This window comes from Dromiciops gliroides, chromosome 5 (assembly GCF_019393635.1).
Source record: "Dromiciops gliroides isolate mDroGli1 chromosome 5, mDroGli1.pri, whole genome shotgun sequence".
NCBI classification, from domain to species: Eukaryota; Metazoa; Chordata; class Mammalia; order Microbiotheria; family Microbiotheriidae; genus Dromiciops; species Dromiciops gliroides.
This window is the reverse complement of record NC_057865.1, coordinates 173,266,334-173,292,786: the sequence shown is the minus strand read 5'-3', so window position 1 is coordinate 173,292,786 and position 26,453 is coordinate 173,266,334.

Below are 26,453 nucleotides of genomic sequence, written 5' to 3'. Positions count from 1 at the left end.
AGGGGGAGGGGCACCAGCCCTTCCCATACAGAAAAGACCCTGAGGGCCTAAGGCTTTCTAATCTCAGCCCAAAGGTAGGGTCCCCAAATCAAAATAAATTTCCACAGGTGTGACAACCTCAGAGTTGTCTTAATTTGCATTTCTCTGATCAGTAGTCATCTAGAGCATTTTTCATATGATTATAGATAGCTTTGATTTCTTTGTCTGAAAACTGCCTGTTCAGATCCTTTGACCACTTATAAATTGGAGAATGACTTGTATTTTTATAAATCTGACTCAGTTTTCTATATATTTAAGAAATGAGGCCTTTATCACAGATACTTTTTTCAAAAATTTTTCCCAGTTTTCTGCTTCTCTTATAATCTTGCTTGCATTAGTTTTGCTCGTGCAAAAAGTTTTTAATTTCACATAATCAAAATTACCTATTTTATATTTTGTTTGGTTCTCTATATCATCTTTGGTCCTAAATTCTTCTTCTGCCCATAAATCTGACATATAAACAAGGAATACAAATTCTTAAAGGAGAAGTTAAGTGAGTTACAGGAGTGTAGCAAAACTATACTATGGGGGACCTCAACTTTCTCCTTTCAGAATTAGATAAATCTAATAAACAAGAAAGAATTTGAGGAGGTAAATAGAATTTTAGAAAAGTTATATGTAATAGACCTCTGGGGAAAATGTAATGGGAATAACAAAGAATATACTTTTTTCTCAGTGGTACATGGCATCTATACAAAAATTGATTATGCATTAGTGCATAAAAACATCACAATCAAATGTAGAAAGGCAAAAACATTAAATGAACCCTTCTTAGATCATAATTCAATAAAAATTACATTCAATAAAGGGCAGTAGAAATATAGATTAAAAATTACTTGGAAATTAAATAATGCAATCCTGAAGAATAAGTGGGTCAAAAATAGATCATAAAAACAATCAATAATTTCATTAATGAGAATCACAATAAGACAGCATAGCAAAATTTATGGGATGCAGTTAAAGCAATACTATAGTGAAATTTTATATCTCTAAATTCTTACATCAACAGAATAAAAAAAAGAGCAGATCAATAAATTGGCTTTGAAACTAAAATAAAAAGTAAATAGAATTTAAAAATACAAAAAGAACAAATTAAAAATCCCCAATTGATCACCAAATTGGAAATCCTGAAAACTAAAAGATGAGATTAATAAAAGTGAACATAAGAAAACTATTGAGCTATTAAATAAAGCTAAGAGATGACTATATAAAAACAAACATTATGATAGATAAGCCATTGGTTAATTTGATTCAAAAAAAAAGAAAAAAAGAAAAAAAATGAAATATCCAATATCAAAAATGAAAAGGGTGAATTTACCACCAATGAAGAGGGAACTAAAGCAATCATTAGGAAATATTTTGCTCACTTATAGGCCAATAAATCTGACAATCTAAATTAAATTAATGAATATTTAAGAAAATATAGGGGGCGGCTAGGTGGCACAGTGGATAGAGCACCGGCCCTGGAGTCAGGAGTACCTGAGTTCAAATCCGACCTCACACACTTAACACTTACTAGCTGTGTGACCCTGGGCAAGTCACTTAACCCCAATTGCCTCACTAAAAAAAAAAAGAAAATATAAATTTCCCAGATTAACAGAAGAGGAAATAGAATACTTAAATAACCCCAATTTAGAAAAAGAAATTGAACATGCCATCAATTAACTCCCTAAGAAAAAAATCCCCAGGGCTAGATGGGTTCACAAGTGAATTCTACCAAAAATCTATAGAATACTTAATTCTAATACTATATAAATTATTTGGGAAAATAGGAAAAGGAGTCCTACCAAATTCCTCTTATGACACAAATATGGTGCTGATACATAAACCAGGAAAGGCTAAAATAGAGAAGGAAAACAATAGACCAATTTACTCAATGAATATCAATAGAAAAATTTAAATAAAATACTAGCAAGGAGATTACAGCAATATCTCACAAGGATCATACACTATCACCAGGTGGTATTTATAGCAGGAATGCATAGCTGGTTCAGTGTTAGGAAATTATCAGCATAATTGACCATATCAATAACAAAACCAACAGAAATCATATGATTATCTCAAAATATTCAGAAAAAGCTTTTGACAAAATATAGCACCCATTCATATTAAAAACCAATAAAAAGCATTGGAATAAATGGAGTTTTCCTTAAAATAAGTATATCTATCTAAAACCATCAGCAAGCATTATCTGTAATGGGAATAAGCTAGAAGCCTCAACTAAAATTAGGGGTGAAGCAAGGGTGCCCATAATAACCACTATTATTCAGTATTGTACGAGAAATGTTAGCTAGAGCAATGAGAAGAAAAAGCAATTAAAGGAATTAGAATAGGCAATGAGGAAACACAACTATCACTATTTGCAGATATTTATAGTAGCTCATTTTGTGATTCAAAGAATTGGAAATTGAGGGGATACTAATCAATTGGGGAATGGCTGAACAAGTTGTGGTGTATGAATGTAATGGAATACTATTGTGTTATAAGAAATGAAAAGCAGGCAGATTTCAGAAAAACCTGGAAATGCTAATGTAACCTGATACAAAATGAAGTGAGTAGAACCAGGAGAACATTTTACGTGGTATCAACAACATTGCACAATGATCAACTGAACAACTTAGCTCTTCTCAGCAATATAATGATCCAAGACAGTTCTAAAAGACTCATGATGGAAAATGCTATCCATCTCCAGAGAAAGTTCTGATGGAGTCTGAATGCAGATCAAATTATACTGTTTTTTACTTTCTACTTTTTACTTTCCTTATTTTTGTGGTTCTTTTCTTTTGGCCTGTTTCTTCTTTCACAACATGGCTAATATGGAAATGATTGCACATACATAACCTATATCAACTTGCTAACTGTTTTAGATGAGGGAAAGAGAAAAGGAGATAATTTGGAACTCAAAAATAAGTTTAAATGAATGTTAGAAATGTCTTTACGTGTAATTAGAAAAAATAATTTTTTTTTAAAAAGAAGAAAAATCTAGCCTCCTGCCTATCTTCTGCTTTTAGATGGTGTAAGCCAATTTGCTTTGTAATCAACATGAGCAGTGGTGTCTGCTCATCTGTCTCCTCTTCAGGACAGTTGTAGAGCAGATAAAAGCCGCATGTGAGCATTTCCATATGCTGGCTATTTTATGCAATTAGTCAAAAAGCATTTATTAAAGCACTGACTATATGCCAGGTCCTGGGTGAGGTGATCTAGATAACAAATAAAGAGTGAAACAATTCCTACTCTCAAGGATACTGTATTATGATGGGGAAGAATACAAATACAATTATGGGTATATTTATAAAACATGTACAAGAACAAACAAAATGTAGTAGCAGCGTGGTGGGCCTGCGTCCAGTTAGGGATGCTTTGGCCCTGAGGGAGACACTATGACCATGGAGAAATGTGGCTGATCAGCTTGTTGGGGTCAATTAGAGATTACTCTTTCCTTGGAGAAGTAAAGTAGTTGATTAACCACATAGTGGTTGGTTAAACAGATAATAAAACATCCATCCAGAAAGCTGGGCTCCTTGAATTTACAACATGAGCTTAGTTGGGAGCCAGTCATGTTTGCTACGTGATTAGGACCGGGTAATGACCATAATCCCAAGTTAGAAATGTGGAAGTTTTATTATTCATATATCCAAATAGCTAACATCATCATTTTCAAACTGCTGTAACTCTACCCCCACCCCTTTCTTGCCTCTATAAAATTGTCATCTTCTCCTTTGTTTGGGGAGTTGAAGTTAGGCTTCTTCTCCCAGCCATATCTCTATGGCTGTCTGATTAAACTTCCCCAGGAGTTGAAGTTATACTTCTCCCAGCCATACCTCTGTGTGCCAAATAATAAAAACTTTTACTTAAATTGTAATTGGATTGTATAGGTGAGTAATTCTTTGAAAGAGGAATGTTTTTAAGAACCCATCTAGTGGTAACACAAAATTTTAAAAAAAAGAGAATAATTACAAATATATACAAAGTAGTAAAAATACAAGGTCATTTCAGAAAGAAGGCACTAGCAATTGGAGAGATCAAGAAAATGTCTAAGTAGAGGTAATGCTTGAGCAAAAAAGAGACCATGAGATGGAAATGAGTAAAGAGAACATTCCAGGCATGGGAAATGCAATGGTGAATGCAAAGGAATAGAGTTGAGAGATGGAGTGTCTTACATGAACAATGAAGAGGCCAGTTAGATTAGATCACATTGTTTAGGAGTGGAAAAAATGTTCAGTGAAGTTGAAAAGATGGTTTAAGACTGGGTTATATAGTGTTTTGGGAGCTTAACATGGAATCTCATATTCTAGTTGCAATTAAAACAAAACAAAACAAAATATTGGAATTGATTAAATAAAAGAGATACATGGTCAAATCTGTGTTTAAGGAAAATTATTTCCTCAGCACTATGTAGGACTGACTAGAATGGTAGGTGATGAAGGCCTGCACTGAAGTGGTAACTGTATGAAGGGGTTGGATTTACATAGAAATAGCAGAACTTGTTCATTGATTGTTGTTGTTTGTTCTTTGTTCTTGAAGAGGACCAATGGCATCACAGGGTGATGTCTTGATTTGTGTGAATTGGATTTAAGCAAGGTAGAATTGCACAGAGATATCAGCCTCAATCTCTCTTCAGGAACCATCAAAGCCCAGTGTCAAAACAAAGGTCAAGATGACTAGGATGAAGTGGATGACCTTGGCATCTTTGATGTTTGACCAAGCTCTAGGTGCTCCATAGCACCTGCTTCAGCCTACTTCATGGCCATTGGAACAAATTGTTTTCATCTACCCATTCCACTGGGGGAAGTCTTCACATTTTCAGGGAAGACATCACCCTAAGTAAAACATAGGTTTGAGACCTATCAGTTATCTTCAACTTAGGTTAGCCTATCTGACATGATGGTTTTACCATGTGGCTACCGCACATTTTTCACCTTCTTGGAGCTACAGTTGAGAGTTGGGTGGCAAGTGGACACCAGAAGTGGATGAGCAACTGTGAAAAGGGCTCAAACCTCACAACAGAGGTGCTAGTCTTGTTTGAACACCCCATACACCACTGGCAACTGGTTAGATATGTGGAGTAAGAACGAGTGAAGAATACAGGATAGTAATGCAGGTAAAATCTTGAGATAATAGGATGGTGGTGTTTTTTATTAAAAATAGTAGTTTGGAAGGAAGGGAGGGCTTGGATGAAAAGATAATGATAAATTCAGTTTGGCACATGTTTGGTTTAAGATGTCTTCAGTTTGAAATGTCCAATAGGCAATTAGGAAAAGGGGGCTGAAGCTCAGGAGAGAGAATTGGGTTAAATATAAAGATTTGTAAGTCATTTGCTTGGAGATCTGAAAATCAGCCAATTGAGAAGATTACAAAGCAAATTGGCTTGCACCATCTAAAAAAAAAGTTAAAGGCTGAGAAGTAAGTAAAATAGAAGCAAGCTTCTCTATATCTTGGGAAGAGAGACCTGTTATATGGCCTTCGTCATAAAGATAATGCCAGCCACAATGAATGCCCTCAACATCTGTATATACTGCATCTTCTACATTAACAAATACCATTTAGAAATGCCACCTCTAGATTTGGTTCAATGACATTTCTGATTAGAAGCATCACTTTTTCTTTTTTCTTTTTCTTCCCTTTTTTTGCAGGGTAATGAGGGTTAAGTGACTTGCCCAGGGTCATACAGCTAGGAAGTGTCAAGATTCTGAGGCCGGATTTGAACTCAGGTCCCCCTGAATCCAGGGGCAGGGCTCTATCCACTGCACCACCTAGCTGCCCCCAGAAACATCTCTTTTCAATGATAAGGAAATGGAATTATGATACCAAGCCCAATTCTATAATGTATTTCCTAGGCCCAAAGACTGGTTAAACAAAGTTTTAGAATTAAATTTTCCATTAACTAGATTGTTAGTCACAGTAAGCAATATTCTTTTCCTTGCACAAATAGAAGCAATTCCCCATCCTTAGCCCTTTGGGAGTAAGGGAATAAAATGATATATTTCTTTTGATTCATTTTCTCCATGGAATCACTCTATAATTTCCTTTGAGAAACAGGATAAAGAGAAGATGAAGCATCTTGTATGAAAAATAAAGAGACTATTTTGTCTGGATCACAGAGTGCGAGAGTGGAGCTACATTCAAGCTTGGCTGAGGCACTAGTCAACTTAAATAGGCTTCCCTCTCTTTAAACTCTAGACTCTTTTCCTTCTTGCATATCATATGTAGTGGGACTGAATTAGAGCATATCTCCAGCAAACATGTGTGGGAATGGACCATGCCAGGGACCATGTGCTGAAGCTCCCCTAGAAACTACCAGGGATTTCAAGAATGTACAAATATGTGTCAACACTGCAGGAGCTTATGCTTTGAAATGACAAAGCAACATCCTTCTTGGCCACTCCATGGTAAGATCTGAGTTTTCAGGTATTTGTGAAGGTGACCCCTGTGCCTATACCAGGAAAAGCCATGCATGGAGTCTCTAAAAAGTTGGTCTTTCTATTTCTGTGTCCCTCTCCATCTGTCTCATATTCTCTGTCTCCTTCTGTTTTTCTTTCTATATCAATCTCTGTCTTTGTGTCTGTCTCTCTGTCTCCATCTTGGTCTCTCTTCCTCTTTTCTACCAATAAGTATCATGTCAGGACCATTTGATTCCATCCATGAAGTGGTAGAGAAAGACAATTGATACCTTTCCCTCTACACCAGCATCATGATGAGTGCTTACACATACTACATGTGATTTTAATTAATGCATTTGTTAGGAGCTAATTATGCCTACTAGATGACTGTAAGTGAAAGTACACCAATAGTGACTCTTTGGCTACTTCTTTTAATCTATAAGAGTAGTTACCCTTTGTAGAAACAATTTTTTAGTTCAATTTGGGAAAGTACCTTAAATGAGAGACTAGATTTCTAAATCTGTGCTCACACACACAAAATACTATTGTGAATATTTTGGCATATATGCACCATATATTCTGACTTTGAAATACTTAAGATTTAAGGGTGGGGCAGCTAGGTGGCGCAGTGGATTTTTATTTAAAATATTTGAATCAATATTAAATAGTTATTTTGACATTTTTCTTTATCTGCTTTATCTCTTTCTAGTTTAGATATGTAAGAAAATACTTATTAATAATGGATTTCTTGAGAGATGAAGAGATCACTTTCTCAGTACTTTCTCTGCCTTCCCACTCCTTATTGCAGAAAGTCTAGTTCTCCTAGAGAAACTTCATCAAATCCCATCTGGGACAAACCCAAGGGAACAAAAGGAATGGAGATAGTCTTTTATTTAGATTGGTGAAAGACTCATGGAATTAAACCACACCTAGATAATGAACTTTGCCTTGAGCAACTTGAGTGAAGGGTCTTTTGCATTCTTTTCCTTGATGTTATCTATACATTCCATTTTAACTAGACCACCTTCAAGTCATGTCAATCAATAGAGCTGAATGATGATAACCAATTATATCTGTTTGATGTATAATGACCCAATTATCTTTGATCAATGTATAATGACCCACCTCTATCAAAAGAGTATAAAAACCCTTGGGAAAACTCAACATGGGGCTTCTGAGAGTTCTCTTGGCTGTCCGGACCACATGGTGTCTATCTCTTTCATGCTTCTCTCTCTCTCTCTCTTTCTCTCTCATTTCTGTCACACCACATGCTGTCTCCAGCATAGGACTTTTGGTGCTTTTCTCTCTCCCTGTTTTCTCTTCTACTCGGCTTGAGACCATGAGAAGTTACAGAGACAAGTGGTCAAACTTTAATGGCATAATATTGATAAATTAATATATGCTTACCCAAAACGTACATATGTGTGTGTGTGTATATGTGTGTGTGTGTATATGTGTGTGTGTGTATATATATATATATATATATATATATATATATATAAAACAATAGTAATCAATTTTAAAAAACACCAGGGATTTGGATTATATGTGTCTCATAAAAGAAGTTTGATAGTTATTTCTCTCTTATTAAAAATAATTTTGTAGTATAAGTATTAATTGCTTTTACATATCTGAAAAAATTTTCTTGTAAATCTTCTGAAAGATACCTTTCTTCCATTCAGTAGTTCCTTTATGGCTTCTTTAATTTTATTTCTGAGTTCAAGTTGCTTAAATCTACTTATTTTTGTAATTTGGGTATTTTATATTTGTGTTAGTAATCACATATTTTCTTTAAAATCTTGGATTTCCTAGAATATAATTGTGTGAAGTTGTTTCTGATAGTTCTTTTGATTCTCTCTTTGTTCGTTATAAGCTCACATTGCTCATTTTTTTAATAATTTCATTTTTGCTTTTCTAAAATAAGGTTTATTTAAGCTTTTTAAAAGTGTTTTTTAAAAAACAGCTTTCAATTTTATCATTATATATGTATGTATGTATATTTTACCCATGTTCTACATATTAATTACTATTTTATTCATATCTATAAAGATTGTATATTGCATTTATGCCTTTTGCATTTGTTTATAATTTCTCTATCCCCTGCTACATTGTCTTTAATTATGAAAATTCCAAATAATGCTGATATATATATATATATACATATATAATACACATATATGTATGTATACATGTGTATAATATATGTATGTATACATAGATCACATAGAGTCATTTGTTGCTTTCCCATTTAGAAAGTCATTAACCTTCTAAAACTAACTTCTTGGTTCATTCTGTTTTATATTTTCCTTTTTGAATATCTTTTCATCACATTTATCCAATTCTGAGAAGGAAATTAATCTTCTTCAATTACTGTGGCTTAATCTATGTCTTTTTACAACCCAGGTAGCTTTTCCTTTATGAATTTAGTTGCTATACACTTTTGTGGACATATGCTTAGGAATGATACTATTTCCTTGTATAGTCATGAAGTGGTTTCCTTGTTTATGTCTCTTGACATTGTGTTTTTATTTTTGCCTTATCTAATAGCCTCATTGTCATTCTTGCTTTTTTAAAACCGCCTAACAAGTAGTACATTCTTTCCAACTCCTCATTTTTATTTTATTCTACTGCATTCCTATTACCTTCTCCCGATCCAGAACTGTTCCTTCAATATCCTCTTAAAAACCTGAGAGTGTAAGCCATAAAGTATACAACTAGCTATTCCCACTCCCTATTCCAAACACCTAGAAACTAACTTGGTGTTAGATGGTCATTAAAATATTTCCTAGTATGGATGAACAAGCAAGTTTTTAACAATGGAAACACAAAGACAAAAAACAACACAGCTCCTACCTTCAAGAAGTTATTAATGAAAGGATGAGGGAATACAATTATAAATAAAACTATAATGAATGCAAATAGTTACAATAGGTTCACATTTGTCCAACATAATTAGGAAGTGGGGTACATTGGTTATTTAAATATCCTGAGTAAAAATTACATGGCGTCATTATATTATAATTAGACTAATTTTTAAAATCCACATAACAGCATATGCATCTAAATGTATATTGTTCATTCTAAAGCCCTCATCTTAAGAAATAGTACTTCTATTTGAACAAAATGGCCTATCTTAGTCTGATCTAGGAGTTTTGCAGCCTAAAGGAGATTTCTTCAAAGAATGATACAACCTGATGATACATAATATAATAGACTTTTTTTAAAATTTTATTTATTTATTTATTTTTTTAGTGAGGCAATTGGGGTTAAGTGACTTGCCCAGGGTCACACAGCTAGTAAGTGTTAAGTGTCTGAGGTTGGATTTGAACTCAGGTACTCCTGAATCCAGGGCCGGTGCTCTATCCACTGCGCCACCTAGCTGCCCCAATATAATAGACTTTTATGGTAGCATATTTTAACCCACATAAGACACAGGACCCAAGGACTCTCAGTAAGGCAAGAGGTATGTAATAACATCAAAGACAAAACAAGGCAGGATCCAGAATATGTCCATAATAGTCGTCAGGCTACTAAAGGAGACGGGTGGTCAGTGATAGTCCTAGAAGAAGCTGCCCTTGGACTTGGCATACTCACATTCTCACAAACTCTTGCCATTCCTCCTGTTCATCAACTCCACATTAGGACAACTTGCACCCACAGGTTGGGGTAGAGGGAAAGAAGGGTTTTGAAGGAAGAGGACAGATTGTCAGGGCAATCTGATTGGCTTTCCATTTCATTTGTCACAGGCAGGGAGATACTAAATATCGCATGGGACAAAGCAATCTGTATAATGGGTTATGGAAGCTTGCAGAAAAGAAATAGGTAAAGCTGTCAGGCAAGAGGAGGGAGGGAGGTGCAAAGAAGAAGCAGATTATCACAAGTACTAGAGGTGAGCTCTAAAACCAGAAAGGTTTTTAAGATGATCACACTGATGATGCTCAAAAAATATGTGGGATCCTCTGGTTGTTGCCTCTAGAGCCACTTTGCTAGTTGTGACAGAAAATCGGTCTAATTACAATCCTCTCAAAATAATTTTATCTAACTTTATTGCCCATCTATTTCACTGAGAAGAATTAGAGGAGAGTGGCTTTTTACTGTTTGCAAAAATTAAATTGCCTCTTAGAGGAAAAGATATACCAGCACAACTAGTCAGATACATGCCAAGGACTCTAAGGTGCGTTTTTAAATGGAAGCTTCAAAAATATTTTGAGTAATAGCAGCATCTCTAAAGTAAATATATAACTTCCTATATTTCTAAAGTTAATACTAATTTAGATTCTCAACTTAAATTCCTGTGGATTCATGCTTACAACTTTATTATAAACAACATGACTTACCAATTTTGAAAGAATCAGCAAGATAAACTTAAAATCAAAATATTGTTGAACACCATCTAATTTTTGATCCTTCAGAAGATACTTCACTTGGCTCCTTGTTGTTCCTCAGATGGGATGTTCTATCTCCCAAATCCAGGTAATTTGACTGGCTGTCCCCGGCTGAAATAGCAGGTTTCCCTGCTTTCTTCAAGTCCCAGATAGAATCTTTGTTTTTTCAGGAATACTTTCCCAATCCCCCTTAATTTTTATGTCTTCCCTCTGTTGATTATTTCCAATTTCTTTTAGCTTGTTTGTACATAGTTGAAAATATTTTGCCTGAGTTGCCACACATTCTCCTCTACCACCTTGGTCCCTGGAAAGAGTAGGTTAAAATTTAAAATGGCTTCTACAAAATATTCCTCCTACTATATGTGCCTTAGTTGATGGATGTCACCCCATGGTTTGCAGGACACAGTGTCTCAGCTGCTTGGTCAAGTGCCTGCTTAGTCAGATTATGCAGGTCATTCCTCAGTTTCTATGACTCACGAGAATCAGCAGATTTTGCTATGGTTCCTATTGCTGGACTTCTAGTGACTCCTCTGACCTTTCAAGGCTCATAAGATCATTCCACCTCACTGGGATATTCCATCATGGCAAAATTCAATAAGGGAAGAATACACGCAATAGAGACAGGAGAAACAAAAGGATCATACGTTTGTAGTCACATGGTGACTAGGTAAGGGAGAGCAGACTCTTCCACCCAAAGAATTACAGATTTTTTTCCTCTTTGTTCAAAAGCTACCAGGGAAAGAGAAGTCAAATTCCTTCATAGGAACCATTTGTATGCACACTCATTTCAGGTTCAGCAGCCATTTAGAGGACTTTATGACCACACAGTAGGTCAAGAGGAAACAGACACAGAATGCTCATTGATTTTCTGAAATGGACAGCAGGGCCATCTATTAAATATACCTGTTAGCAGGCTTCTCAAGTCTCTCATTTGGACAGACAGCAGACAGAGGACCATGTATATGCCCTAGGGACTAGGCCTCCATTGGTCTATCCTCTATTACAATAGTAGCTGCTTTCATTATTTTAGAGAAGTAAATAGAATATTTTCACTAGATAGAAAGCCAGATAAATCAGTCTTTACTATGTTGTTATTTAGCCATTGATTGATATTTATAGAGAGAGAGAGCTTTATGATAACATTTTAATTGTTTTAATGCCATCAAGAAACAGGTCAACTTTTTGTTTTGTTTTGTTTCATGTACATAACTGGATTATTAAAAGGAAAATAATTTTTCAAATGTTATGCAATCAGAGGTCTCAATTTTCTTCATTCTACAGAAAATGTACAACAACTTATCATCTTATGCTGGAATGAAATGTCCTCATGACTTCTCCTAGGCACTGAGTTTCAACCTCAGCTTCTTCTACTTTATCTTTAAATTCAGCTTGCCTTCAACACTCTACTTTCAAGAAACTGTTCCCAGAAAGGTATTCTTCAAAGTCAGCTAGTATTCCCTAAAAGAAAATCCATTTTCTTTAATTTCAACATTTTCAGCCTTGGAAAAACTTTTGTCATTCATTTGCCCTTGGGGCTTCAAGGCCCACTTTAGATTTCCCTGGTCTTCTTCCTTTCCTCAACTGGTTCTTTAACCTTTCCTTAAAATGGAAGCCTAACTTATTAAAAAAAAGAATCAAACTATTTTTCTTTTTTACCTCAGAGAGGCATTTTTTAAGGTTTTTTCCTATCATATACTCTGGCTAGGCCTTTCCTCAGATTCTCAAACTTTCATTCTTTCAGGCTCTCTATCCACTGCTAATCTGCAAAGCCATGTAATTTAAAAGAAAAAATGCATACAATGATGTATTTTTAAAGGTTATAAACACCTGCATATTTGGTGACCTAATATCAACACTTCTAAGCTGTTCTACTCTACTTTTCTGACTTCTTTAATAATTTTGACAAATTCAATTAGCAGGATTACTTTTTTCAAATAGCCAAAATGCCAAATTAAGTGCTTTCTTAAGTGTCCAATTAAGGAACTACACAAAGAAAAATATTGACTTAATTTCCTTCCATATTATTTCTCAATTTTTCTTAAGTTCTATCCTTTTTGATTTTTTAAAAAGTTTTCTTAAACTTTGAACTACCATTAAACACCCATCAGACGGGATAATATGACAGAAAAGGAAAATGACAATTATTGGAGGAGATACAGAAAAATTAAAGCACTAATACACTGTTGGTGAAGTTGAATACTGATTCAGCCATTCTGAAAAGTAATTTAGAACTATGCCCAAAGAGCTATAAACCATGTATATCCTTTGACCAAGCAATACTATGACTAGGTTTGTATCCCAAAGAGATAGGGGAAAAAAAGAAAAGGATCCATATTTACAAAAATATTTATAGTAGCTTTTTCAGTGGTGGCAAAGTATTGAAAATTGAAGGGGTATTCATTAATTGGGGAATGGCTGAACAAGTTGTTATATATGATTGTGATGGAATACTATTATACTATAAGAAAATTGTTTTAAAATTGTTTTTATAATATTATATATATCGATCTCCTGGTTGTAGAAATTTATTTTGATTTGGGGACCCTGCTTTGGGGCTGAGATTAAAAGACCTTAGGCCCTCAAGGGTTTTTTCTATGTAAGAGGGGCTAGGACCCCTCCTGCTCTGTTTCAGCTGCAGGGAGGCCTCTGGGCCAGGCCAAACTGCTCAGAAGAAAACCCTGAGCCATGGGTGTGGCACGGCGTGGCCTGTTCGCACAGTGGAAAGGCCCACGAACGTCAGGGCCGCTGGGGTTTGCTTTGTCCAGCCCCAGCTGTGGGCTTGCAAAGCATGGGGCTCGGCTGGCCCTGGGGGCAGCAAGCGGGTGTTTCACCAGGGAGAGCAGGTTAATAAAAAGGGGGCTGACAAAGACGGAGGGAGAGCTAGCGAGAAAGTGAAAGGGGAGGCCAGAAGATTAAGAGAACAGAAGGAGTGGAAGAAAGTGAGGTTGGAGAAAAAGGGGGGTTGGAGAAGACAGTAAGAGAAGATTAAGAACAAAGTGAAAAGGGGCCCTGAAGATTAAGAAGACAGTAAGGGAGTAACAGACAGAAAGGGATGGAGAAAAAGCTAAGAGCAAGGAAAGAGGCAGGACAGAAAGAGACGGGGAGGAATGCCAGAAGACTAAGAGAAAAGAAGGAGGTCGGTGAGAGAAGAAGGTAAAGATGCTGCCGGAGGTCGACGAACAGAGCAAGAAGCAGTAAGAGAAGAAGCACTTGGGGGGTTCATCACAACTGTACAGAAAGGGAGTTCTCTAAGAAGACTGAGGCTACAGTAGTGAGAGAGAAGTTAAAGAGTGAAGTAAGGGGCTTGGAGTTAGAAGAAAGGTAGATGGCAAAGAGTAAACATAAGCTCCTGCAGGAGAGAGACACACTGGAAAGCAGTCAGGTTGTACATTTTATTTCCCTGTATTCTTTAAATTGTATCTCATAAATAAACTCTGCTTTGATTATTTAATTAAGAGGCTTCTTAATCTTTTGCTTATCAATTTGGGAGCAGAGCAGCGTAGAGAAATTTTTAAATGGCCCATACTAAATTAATAGCAGTCAGAAAGCTAGCCAACCAGTCAGATTAGCTCCCAGATTAGTCCTCCAGTTAGATTAGTCCCCCTTAAGTTAGTTAAATATTTCTTACATGGTTCTGCTCATTTCATTTTACATAAGTTTGTAAAAGTCTTCTACATTGTTTTATAATATTATATAAATTGTTTTCTGATTCGGCATACTTCACTCTGCATATAAATCTTTCAATCTTTCAAAGCGTCTATCTCATAATTTCTTTCTGTATAATAGTATTCTATCATATTAATATACCACAAATTGCTTAGCTATTACTTGATTGATGGGTAGTCCTTTAGTTTATAGGTGCTTAGGTTTTTTTTAAACCACTCCAAAAACAGCTGTTAAAACTGTTTTCCCATTTTCCCACTTTTTAAAATCACTTTTGTCTATAGGCCTAGCAAGGGTAAGCTGAATCAAGGGGTATGCAAATTTTGTATATGATTCCAAATTTCTTTCCAAAGGTCACAGAATTCATTCACAAGTCCCCAAACAGTTCACCATTGTGCCCATTTTCCCACTCCATTTCTAGTATTTATTATTTTCTTCCTTTTTCATCTTTGCCAAGTGATAGATGTGAGGTAGAATCTCAGAGTTGCTTTAATATGCCTTTCTCTAATTAATAGTGATTTAGAGCATTTTTTAAATATGAATATAGATATCCTGACTTTTCATGTCCTTAGATCATTTACCAACTGGGGAATGGCTCTTATTCTTAATTATCTGAGAAATTTGTCCCAAAGCCAACCTCCCCCCATCTTAATTACTTCCCTTTTAATCAGCCAGTCAGTCACACACATCAGGTTCTTCAGACAAACAAAGAGCTTTAACAGAATGGAATAAAAGGAAGACATAATACTGGCCTACATTTGCATTTAGTAAGCTGAATAACACTGCCATTGATCTTAAACAGCCTACTATTTCAAAAGGCCATCTCCTTAATATCAGTATTCTCCCTTGATCATTTGTTCTCAAACACCATGGGATGCCATAATTTTCAAAGAATTAAAATGCCAACCTGTGATAAGAGAATTTCTGGCTTAGCTTCTTACCACCATTTACCTAAGATTAGTAGGTCATGTCACTAGCTAGAGTCTGCAAAATCAATCTGGAACATCAAATATAGCCCTGTTGTTAACTCGTTAGTTTCTACTGTTGTCTGCAAATATAGAGCTTGAATTCTATAGCTCCAGTGTTTGAGACCCAGTCTTCTATTTTACTTTATACAGACCATTCCCTTCTGCCATTTATTCTTTGATATGACCTTTCCCTTTTTTTCTGTAAAATTCCCTTGTGCCCATTCTACCTATGTAACTAAAATCTAAATAAGCTTGCTTAAAACTGCTGCTCAGGGTTCATTGATTGTTATATATACTGAATCTATGCTCTGAGCATAACAAATTGGTATCTCTACATTGTTGATGGTTATGATTGGTAGCAGTACCTATCAACAAACCCCTGGACAATTTTTGTCACAAACCCAAAGGTCATTGGAAAGATGCATGATGGAGATAAATAGGCTGCAGCATGTTAAACATGATGACATGTATATGAAATGATATAAAAGATATCTCCAAAGGCAAATGCAACTAGAAAACAATGTGGGACAATCATTCATAGCATATTCTCTCAATATCCTCCCAAACCTCATTCATAGTGGCAGGTTGGATCTACAGAGTAAGTGACTAGGGGAAAAAAAATCCTTGGAGCAAGTTTCTCTAATAAGATTCTTATTTCCAAGATATTTTAAATTTATAAGAATAAGTGCTACTCCCAAATTGATAAATGGCCAAAGTTACACACAGCAGTTTTCTAAGGAAGAAACCCAAGCTACCAATAGCAATATGAAAAAAAAAATTGCTCCAGTTCAGTAATAATTAGAAAAATTTAAACTAAAAATTCTATTTCATACCTATAAGGTAGACAAACAACAAAAATGGAAAATGACAGATGTTGGAGGGCGTAAAGGAAAATTGATACATTAATGTATTCTTGGTATAGCTATGATTTTATCCAGCCACTCTAGAAAGCAATTGGGCACTATGCCCCCAAAGTCACTAAACTATGTATTTCTTTTCTCCAAGGAATACCACTATACCAAAGAGAGATCAACAAAAGACAAAAATGATCCACATGCACAAAAATAATGGTAGCAGCTCTTTTTGTATTACAAAGAATCATAAACCAAGCACATGCCCATTAAGTGGGGAATGGCTTAACAAATTATGGCATATGAAAGTAATATAATAATATTGAGATATAAGAAATGATGGAGGGAATGGTTTCAAAAGAACCTGAGAATACTTGCATAAACTGATGTATTGTGAAGTGAGCAGAGCCAGAACAAATCATATAAAAATATTGTTAAGAGAAACATCTTTGGGCAGCTAGGTGGCACAGTGTATAAAGCACCGCCCCTGGATTCAGAAGGACCTGAATTCAAACCTGGCCTTAGACACTTGACACTCACTAGTTGTGTGACACTGGGCAAGTCACTTAACCTTCATTTCCCACAGAGAGAGAGAGAGAGAGAGAGAGAGAGAGAGAGAGAGAGAGAGAGAAAGAGAGAGAGAAACATCTTTGAAAGACTTAATTACTGATTAATTACAGTAAGTGGTCATGATACCAGAGAGCTAGTATTTTGGAATACTATCCACCTCTAGAAAGAGAGGTAATGGATTCATGGTGCAGAATAAGACCTATTTTTTTGGTCTTGACCAAAAAAGAACTTGGTTTTGCTTCACTATGCATCTTTGTTGTTTTTCTTTCTCTTTTTTTCCATTGGGGATGAAGGGCAGAAGAAGAGGAGAGATGTAGAGACAATATTTTTGGCAATTGCAAAAAATTAAATAAAGCCTAAAACATGAATAAAAATTAAAATGTGACAATCTGAAAAATACAAAAGAAAGGGAACTAGGGTTCTGATCTCTGGAAGCTAATGGAGGTATGAACATACTAGAATATGGGACTGAATTGATAGATTAGATACATTAGATACCTACAACCCCTTAGGGAGTTCTAGATACCACTAGAATTCTAAGCAGTAAATGTGCCTGGCCATGTACTGGGAGAATGAGGCAAAAGCAAATTGCTACTTCCATGAAAAAACAACAACAACAACAAAAACCTAACTAAAAGAGATAGGAACCATAGTAGAAATCATTTCAGTAAAAATCAAAAGGGGAGGAGGCAGTTAGGTGGTGCAGTGGATAAAGCACCAGCCCTGGATTCAGGAGGACCTGACTTCAAATCCGGCCTCAGACACTTGACACTTATTAGCTGTGTGACCCTGGGCAATTCACTTAACCCCAATAGCCCCACCAAAAAAAAACATCAAAAGGGGAAACAGATGTAATATTATATTTACAACATACTAGACCACTTGGACAGAAGTAGGAAACAGATACAGATTTAGAGGAAAGGATCATAAGACATAGTACAATACTGGTTGGGGAATTCAATTTTTAGGACATCTACTGAACTCAGCTTCCTAAAATAGGGCAGATAATTAATTATTGAATTTCTTTAGTGATAATTTTATCCTTCAAAAAAGCAAGAAGGGAAATGATTATATACCTAATTCTAAATAACAAATAGACACAGATTACTGAAGTGGAAATGATGGAAACTTTGGGTAAACATGACTATTTCATCTTATAATTTATAATAAAGAAGCAAGACCTAGTCTGACATTTGCCCCAGATATTTTAGAACCACATTTCAAAGAATTCAGAGAAAGCATAAGTAAAAATCCATGGACTAAAATTCTTAAAAAAAAAAAAATAGGGGCAGCTAGGTGGCACAGTGGATAGAGCACCGGCCCTGGACTCAGGAGAACCTGAGTTCAAATCCAGCCTCAGACACTTAACACTTACTAGCTGTGTGACCCTGGGCAAGTCACTTAACCCCAATTGCCTCTCTCTCACACACACACACACACACACACACACACACACAAAATAGATAGCTAAGGATGGATGAGCTTTTAAAAATGAAATTCTGAAGACACAAAAGGGAGACAATCCATATAAGAAGGAAAAGGGGGAGTTGTCTAATGTGGATGTACTGGGAACTAAAGAAATATCCAAGATTTCTTAAAAGACATGTAGAATATTGTATTTATTAAATTATTGGAGGACTAGGCTGGGTTTAGCTTAATGATTACTACTTATAAATTAATGGCCCTTGCACCAGTTTGGGTCATTAAGCATTTATTATTAAATCTTATTAAATGTTACTAAAGAGTTGACCACATTGCATTTAAACCAAGGTGAAAACCCCTCAGTGCCATATTTCTAAGAGAGAGCACATGGCCTCAAACCCTACATTACCTAATCTGGAGAGTGCTCACCAACTGACAGCCTTCCATGCCTAGAGTGTGAGGCATTCACCTCGCAGTCTGTCTTTTTCCTCTTCTGATAGAAGTGGTTCTTACATACTGATCAGAGCTAATTGGCTAGCATCATTCAATAACATTGGTTGGCATGACCTGAGGGTGGTCCATATTAAAATGAACTATACTGTGAGTGATGGCATCAGTGTCTAGTGGCAGACCCCCTGAGGGCAAAGGTGCTTTCAGATAGGTGTGGTTTCTTTCACTGGCCTAGACACAAGGGAGTCTATCTCCATTGTACTTTTGGGCTGGTTCTGAAAGAGATTAGCTAAAATTCTTGAACTTAATTTTCCAAAGTGGGGCCCCTGCGTCCCCCCAAAACTCCATTATTAATAATTATTTTCTCACAATATCAAATGGAAAAAGAAAGAATATGAAATGTAGGACAAATAATAGAAGATGAATACAAGAATGTGGCATGATCTATTTTGGGGGGGGGGCGGTGAGGCAATTGGGGTTAAGTTACTTGCCCAGGGTCACATAGCTAGTAAGTATCAAATGTCTGAGGCTGAATTTGAAGTCAGGTCCTCCTGACTCCAAGGCCGGTGCTCTATCCACTGCACGACCTAGCTGCCCCATGGTCTTCTTATGGGAATAGTATCAGTAGTTCTAAAAATCAAAATGAACTGAGGTTTTGGGGATTCACATATCATAGCCAGAATATGACTCTAATATATGGAAGAGGGATTATTTAGCTTTGCTCCACTAACAAGAACTATGAATAAGGGGTGGAATTCACCAAGAGGCAATTTATGTTTAATGTAAGAAAAACATTTCTAGCCATTAGCACCATTCAAAAATGGAATATATAAAAGGGGGTGGGTAATGTCTTTCTTCTCACTAGAGGTCTTCTAGTAAAGGCTGATGACTCCTTGCCAATTATATAAGATGGGGATTCTCAATCTTTTGAGCTTAGAATAAATGGACTCCAAAGTCCCTTCCAACTCTCAGATTCTATGACTCAACATGAAATAGTGGAAAGAATGTGGGAGCTAGAGTCAGAAGACCTGGGTTTCAGTCCTGGCTCTGTTACTTAGATTGGAGTGCTCTTGGACAAGTCAATTAACCTCTTGGAACTATTTTGTCATCTATAAAATGAGGGGTTTCTGCTAGACAAGCTTTAAGGTCCCTTTCCAAGTTAATCTATGAGAATACAAGATCATAAGTGCCAAGTAGTGATGAGATCAATCATTCATTAATAAAAGTCTCTTGCTTTCATATCCAAAATAATCAGCCAATTCAATTATAAAGCAGTATTATCAGTGAAGTAAGCCAAAACTTTCCAATTGGTATAGACAGCTATACAGAAGCCTGGCACTACTCACCAAGATAAGGCACATAGTAACACCTCCAAAAAGGCTGATCATCCTTGAGGAGAAGGGATTTGAATTAGTTAAAAAAAAAAAGACATGATTTCTAATACCAAGGAAACAAGTCCTACATGAATGTGAAACATTTTGCAGTCCTTCATAAAACTTGGTTGTATTTCCCATATGTCTAGAAGTCTTTGAAAGGAAGGATGATGGGGCAGCTAGGTGGCACAGTGGATAAAGCACTGGCCCTGGATTCAGAAGGACTTGAGTTCAAATCCGACCTCAGACATTTCACATTTACTTGCTGTGTGACCCTGGGCAAGTCACTTAACCTTCATTGTCCCACAAAAAAAAAAAAAGAAAGAAAAGCAAGGAAGGATGACAAGGCAGCTATAAATATTTTTACTTTATGTTTCAGGCATTTGCACTGGTAATGGACTAGTAATAGTTAATTGCAGTGTGTGTCTTCAGAAAATGAAGCTAAACAATATCTCAGACACTGTGTGACACTGAACAGATTGCTTAACCTCTCTGTGCTTCAGTGTCCTCCACTATAAAATGGTGACTCAATGTTCTATAAAGTCCCTTCCAGTTCTGTGTCTATGATCCTAATATCCCTTTTGACATTGGAATATCAAGCATTTTATTATTGATTAGATAACAACAACAAAAATGGGGCAGAAAATGAGAGAGAAGAGGGGAAAATGATGGAAAATCTGACCTGAAAAGATAATCAGCCTAGAAATCTAGAAAGTAAATGGCTCAAGAGGGGGATTAAGCTTGCAGCTAAATCTCTCTTTAATTTTATTAATCAGACATTTGTCAGTACAAGGTACTTTGCAATTGCTGAAAAACTAAAGCTCATGAGTAGAGCTAGACACATCTTATTATGCTAACTCTCACTGGGGAACCTTTCAAGTTGAATTTCCTAAAATTTAAATTCAACAAACATTTACAGAGTACCCACTATATTCAAAGAACTGTAGTAGGCATTAAGGGAGATACAAATAGAAACAAGATAGAATCTCTGCCTTGATGAAGTTAATAGTCTATTAGGGGGAGATAAAAATGTATACCCATCATTTAACTGTAATTTTTTTTTTGGTGAGGCAATTGGGGTTAAGTGACTTGCCCAGGGTCACACAGCTAGTAAGTGTTAAGTGTCTGAGGCTGGATTTGAACTCAGGTCCTCCTGAATCCAGGGCTGGTGCTCTATCCACTGTGCCACCTAGCTGCCCCTTAACTGTATTTTTTTTTTTAGTGAGGCAATTGGGGTTAAGTGACTTGCCCAGGGTCACACAGCTAGTAAGTGTTAAGTGTCTGAGGCCGGATTTGAACTCAGATACTCCTGACTCCAGGGCCGGTGCTCTATCCACTGTGCCACCTAGCTGCCCCCCCTTAACTGTAATTTTTAAAGAAATATTCTAATGCAATCTCAACTTGCCTATAACTTAATAGAAAAGCTTAGAGAGCTACTAAAAACTCAGGAAGGTTAGTGAATTCCCTAGATCACTAAGGCTAATACACATCAGAGCCTGGATTTGAACCCACGCTCCCTCTCCAAACAACTGAACCCAAATTATTATAACATAAAGTAGAATCTTTCATAAGTTGTAAAATGTGAGGAAATTCTACGAGATGGCTCCTGCTTAGCTTTTAGCCCTAAATCTATTATCTTAATCCTGTGATTAAGAGTAATGATTAATACTAAGTGGTATAATAAATACATTTTTAAAATTATGGCAGTTCAGAAGAAGAACAGATCATCAAATAAGAGGAGACTATTAAATTGAAACAAAAAAATATTAGATTTTAGTAGGCAGGAGCCTGACATTCCAGATATAAGGCATGCTATGAGCAAAAGCCCAGGCAGCAAAACTGGGGTATTTGGGGGGGAAGAACAAATGGTCCGGTTGCAACTGACTTTCATCTGCTATAACCAAGTCAAGTCAAGTCAAGAAATATTAAGTGTGTACTATGTATTCTGGTACACTGTGCTAAGTAATGAGGATATAAAGATAAGAAAAAAATTTTTAATGTTCCTGCCCTCAAGAAGCTTATATTCTAATAGGCAAATGCAACATGTTAGGGAGAAGAAAAGTATAAGTGCAAAGGGGGAACATCATGACAAAGTCCAGAGAATATGAGGCAAAGCTGGGAGAAGTGTGTCCAAATGAGTATGGCTGGCTTAGGCAGTTTCTCAAACTGGAATTTCCAGGGAGAACTCACCAATTATTAAAGAGGGCTACAGGGACAGAGGGATTTTCCAAATTAAAAAGGTTTTAGAGGAAAAGACATCTTCCAACATGAGCAGGAAGAGGAAGGGAATAAGTATCTACATAGTGCTGGTTATGTGTCAGACACTGTGCTAAGTACTTTACAAATATTCTTTCATATGAAAGAGATACAGGAGCATAATGGGGAAGTACAGAGAATCAGGAGAGGAGTCAGGAGAGGGGTGGAATGAGCATGGCTGTTCTAAGCACTTCCTCAAAATGGAGATTCTAAGCAAGTAATGAAGAAGTAAAATTCTGGATAGGAGGGTGGGCGTGGTAATTTGCAACAATGGGTGCTGTCCAAAAGTATAATGAGCTGTTTTAACAGGTGATAAGTTCTCCATCACTGGAAAACTTCATACTAAGTCTGGATGTCAACAATGTTGAAGAAGAAATTGTTTCTTGGTTACACCTTTAGTGGATAACTGCTGATATCTTTCCAATTCTGATATTCTTTGATTTTTATCAAGGTAGGTAAGTAATCTGACCTTTCCATGCTAACCACCCAACCTCAACTTCAAACCATTTACCTTAAAAAAAAAAACAAAAAACCCTTATTATAAAATAACAGCAGAGCACACAGTGATTCTTATCTATTTTTACCAGCAGCAAGAACTGGAACTTGAGTTCTGAAATAAACTATTTCCCCCATCTCATTTCTTTTTCTCTGCCGCTATCTCTTTCTCTATCTCTATCTATACACACATGTGCCATAACCAAGCAGAAAATGAAAAACAGCCAGTTGTTTGAAATTCAGTCAGAGGAAAGGAAGTAATAGATACCAGGTTCCCTTTAATTTCATCCTCTGGGTGATCTGCTACAACAAGGAGGTTGGATAGAACAAAGGACAACTGGTAACCCAAATAATCTAAAATACTGTAGTTTTTCATAAAATTTTCAGTCTTAATTACCCTCTTACTGTTCTGGTCCATGTTAGTGTGTTCTCCCTTTGTTTTGCCTATGTTGATTCATCAAACCTGGATTAACAGCTCTAGAATTCTCCTGGGAGGCAATTCTTGATCCCCTGAGGCTCTTGTTATTCTTATTTATAATATTAATGATAACTGTAACCACCACCTGGGTAGTGCTAAAAAGGGCATTATCTTAGAAAACTGAAACCCATTGCTAGATTTTTCCTTTTTTTTTTTTTTGCACACTGTTATGCATGACAATTTTAATGGGGTGCTTCCTACCAAATGGTTCACAAAATTCTTGTCATTTTTTTATAAGATTAAATAAAACCAGTCAGCAGAGTGTGTAAAGCATAAATTACAGATGGCAGTGGGGCAAAGACATTGTGTGGTGAATAAATTAAAGCCTTCAATTATAAGACCAGTAATGGAAGCAAGGAGAAGGAAAGATGAGCCAGCAGGAGAAAAATGTTTTCAGGTGACATCTGAAATTAGATGAATACATGAGACACCAAGACCCACAGATGTACAAGTTTCTATAAAATAGAGAGTTATCCCTACCGCAGGAAAGAATTTTCTTTGTTGATAGGCTTTGGGGAGCAAATATTACACAGAAATACATGCTGGTTTTTTCTTCTTTCATTGGACCCTAAGATCCTAAAGAGGGTAATTTTGTTCTTTTTGTTATTGACATAAAAAGCTTCTTTACATTTTGCTATAAACCTAAAAAGTTGTGAAAAGTTACATATCTGTCATTGCCTTCTGTAGAAGTACTCTGCTCTTCCCCTACAGTTGGCAGGTAGGATGGTCAAAGGCCCAGAATGCCCAAGGTGGTGATGGATAGAGAAGGAATAGGAGGGAGCAGGATGGGTCATTGCCAGTGCTATGGGAGTATTAGTGCATACCAACTACAGAGATGGAGGATGGGAGTGAAAAAATGCTGTAGAGTAGGGTCATACGGAGCATGGGGTTATCAGCAAACATGCTTCTAGTTGGAGAAGGGAAAGTCCTGTTTATACAGTTAATGGGTTATGTGCATTGCGCAGTTAAAAATGTATAAAGAACCTCATAATATGATTCTATTAAAGTCTTCCATTAGCTTAACATTAGTCCTGAATTAAATTGGAGTGCTTCTTAAGGATTGGAGACCTAGGAGGTAATGGTAGAGGGAATGAGGAAGGAATAGGTTCAGTTTTTTTCTTTCCCTTGTTTCCCTAAGTTTTGATGGAAGTAGATTAAACACAAGATCTATGTTTACAGAAACTACATCCAAAACTTTTATTACCACAGGGACAAGTGATAGGAAGTTTTCTTTTTACTATGTGCAACCATGGATTTCACAAAGCCTAGGGTCTGTCCATGTCTATCTGACTTTGACTAAACTCTTTGCCTTTCCCCTTCTGTTTCTTCACATGAACTTTGCTTTGGATGAATGAGATTCTATAATTATAGCTATATCTTTGACAAGCATTGTAGATGGGCAGTGAAATGGCCCCTACTTAGAATTGTAAGAGTAGATGATGTCAGATTAAAGTGAGTAAACTGCAACTCTGTTAATCTTCCCAAACTAATCATTACCACAAAATTCTAGCTCTTTATCACTACTATTCTCCCTGTGATGCTATATTATCATGAACCATGAAACATCATAATCTTGGAATAATTAAAATTGCAAATAGGTCGATGGATGATAAAAAGAAAAAACAAACCATGCTTTCTACCACCCTGAGTTCTCACCGTGAACCAGTTCTTCATCCAGAAGCTTCACTCTATCCTTCGCATTGATACATTGGAAATATCCTCCATCCCCATAGCATCTCCCTCTAAATGGTTCTTCCAGAACCTTCACTGAAGGAGGTTATCCAAGCCAGATATGTCTCATTCCTCTCCAATAAATCAATCAATAAACATGTCTTAAGTACTTACTATGTACCAGTCACTATGCTGAACTCCAAGATGCACTCTGTATTTCTATTATTCTTCCCATTCCCCAAATAGTTACCACAACCACCCCTAATATGTATTATCTTCTACTAGAATATAAGCTTCTTGAGGACATAGACTGTCTTGAACTTGTATTTGCATTCCCAGCTCCTACCATAGTGTTTGGCACATAGTAAGCTCTTAAATACTAGTTAACTCATTGATTAACTATACACAATTGAAGAGGGAATTCGTTTTGATTGACTATGTATATTTGTGTTACAAGAAATATATGTTTCTTGTTTTTTACCAAATGGGGTAGAGTGTAGAAAAATAAATTTCTATTAATTTTTTTTTCTATTTTTTTTTTTTGGTGAGGCAATTGGGGTTAAGTGACTTGCCCAGGGTCACACAGCTAGTAAGTGTGTAAAGTGTCCAAGGCCAGCTTTGAACTCAGGTACTCCTGAATCCAGGGCTGGTGCTCTATCCACTACGCCACCTAGCTGCCCCAATTTCTATTAATTTTTAAAAGGGGGATACTACAGATGTTGCAATGTTACATACTCTTTCAGATGTGGTCACTGTACTATTAGCTTTAATTGTTACTTTGTTTCAAGAAATTCAAAAGTAAGAGTAATCTGTAAATGTTTAAAAAGTAAAAACAAAACGTAAATGAATTTTTTTCTTGGAAGCTTTGACTTTGTTATCATCTTCTGAGGTGCATTTTGATCTTCCTTGACACCAAAGAAGCTCTCTATGGTCTGCATTTTTTTTTTCTGTCTGTTCATATTGCTAGCCTATATCTTGACTTTTAACTCCTTCTTAAAGTGGAGCACTGTTTCCAGGATGCACTTTCCCAAGCTTCAGGGGGTCCCAGGTGGTTCAATTTAAGGAAAGGCAGGTTCTCCAATTGCCTGGCCTATGCTCTGGTTTGTAAATAGCCCAAGGTCTACTTGCTCTTTAACCCAGAAACAAAATTCTGTTTTGCTGCGGTTGCTAGCTCTGGGTGAGCCTGTGCCCCTCCTCCACCTGGGCCATCACCACTCAAGACTGCTTCCTAGTCCCGAGCATGGTCAAGACAACCGAGTTCCCCTTTAGTACCAGCAAAGACCCCTGTAATCTCCCCCTGGCCAACCACTTGACCCCCTCACCAGACTGTGAGCTGAATTCCAGAAGAAGCTGCCACTGCAGCCAGTTCAGAAGCTTTGGAGGTCTCTTTCTCTGGTGCGGACTGCCTGGGGCTGAATCTGTGTCAGTGTCGCCTTGGGGCTGGGTTCCACT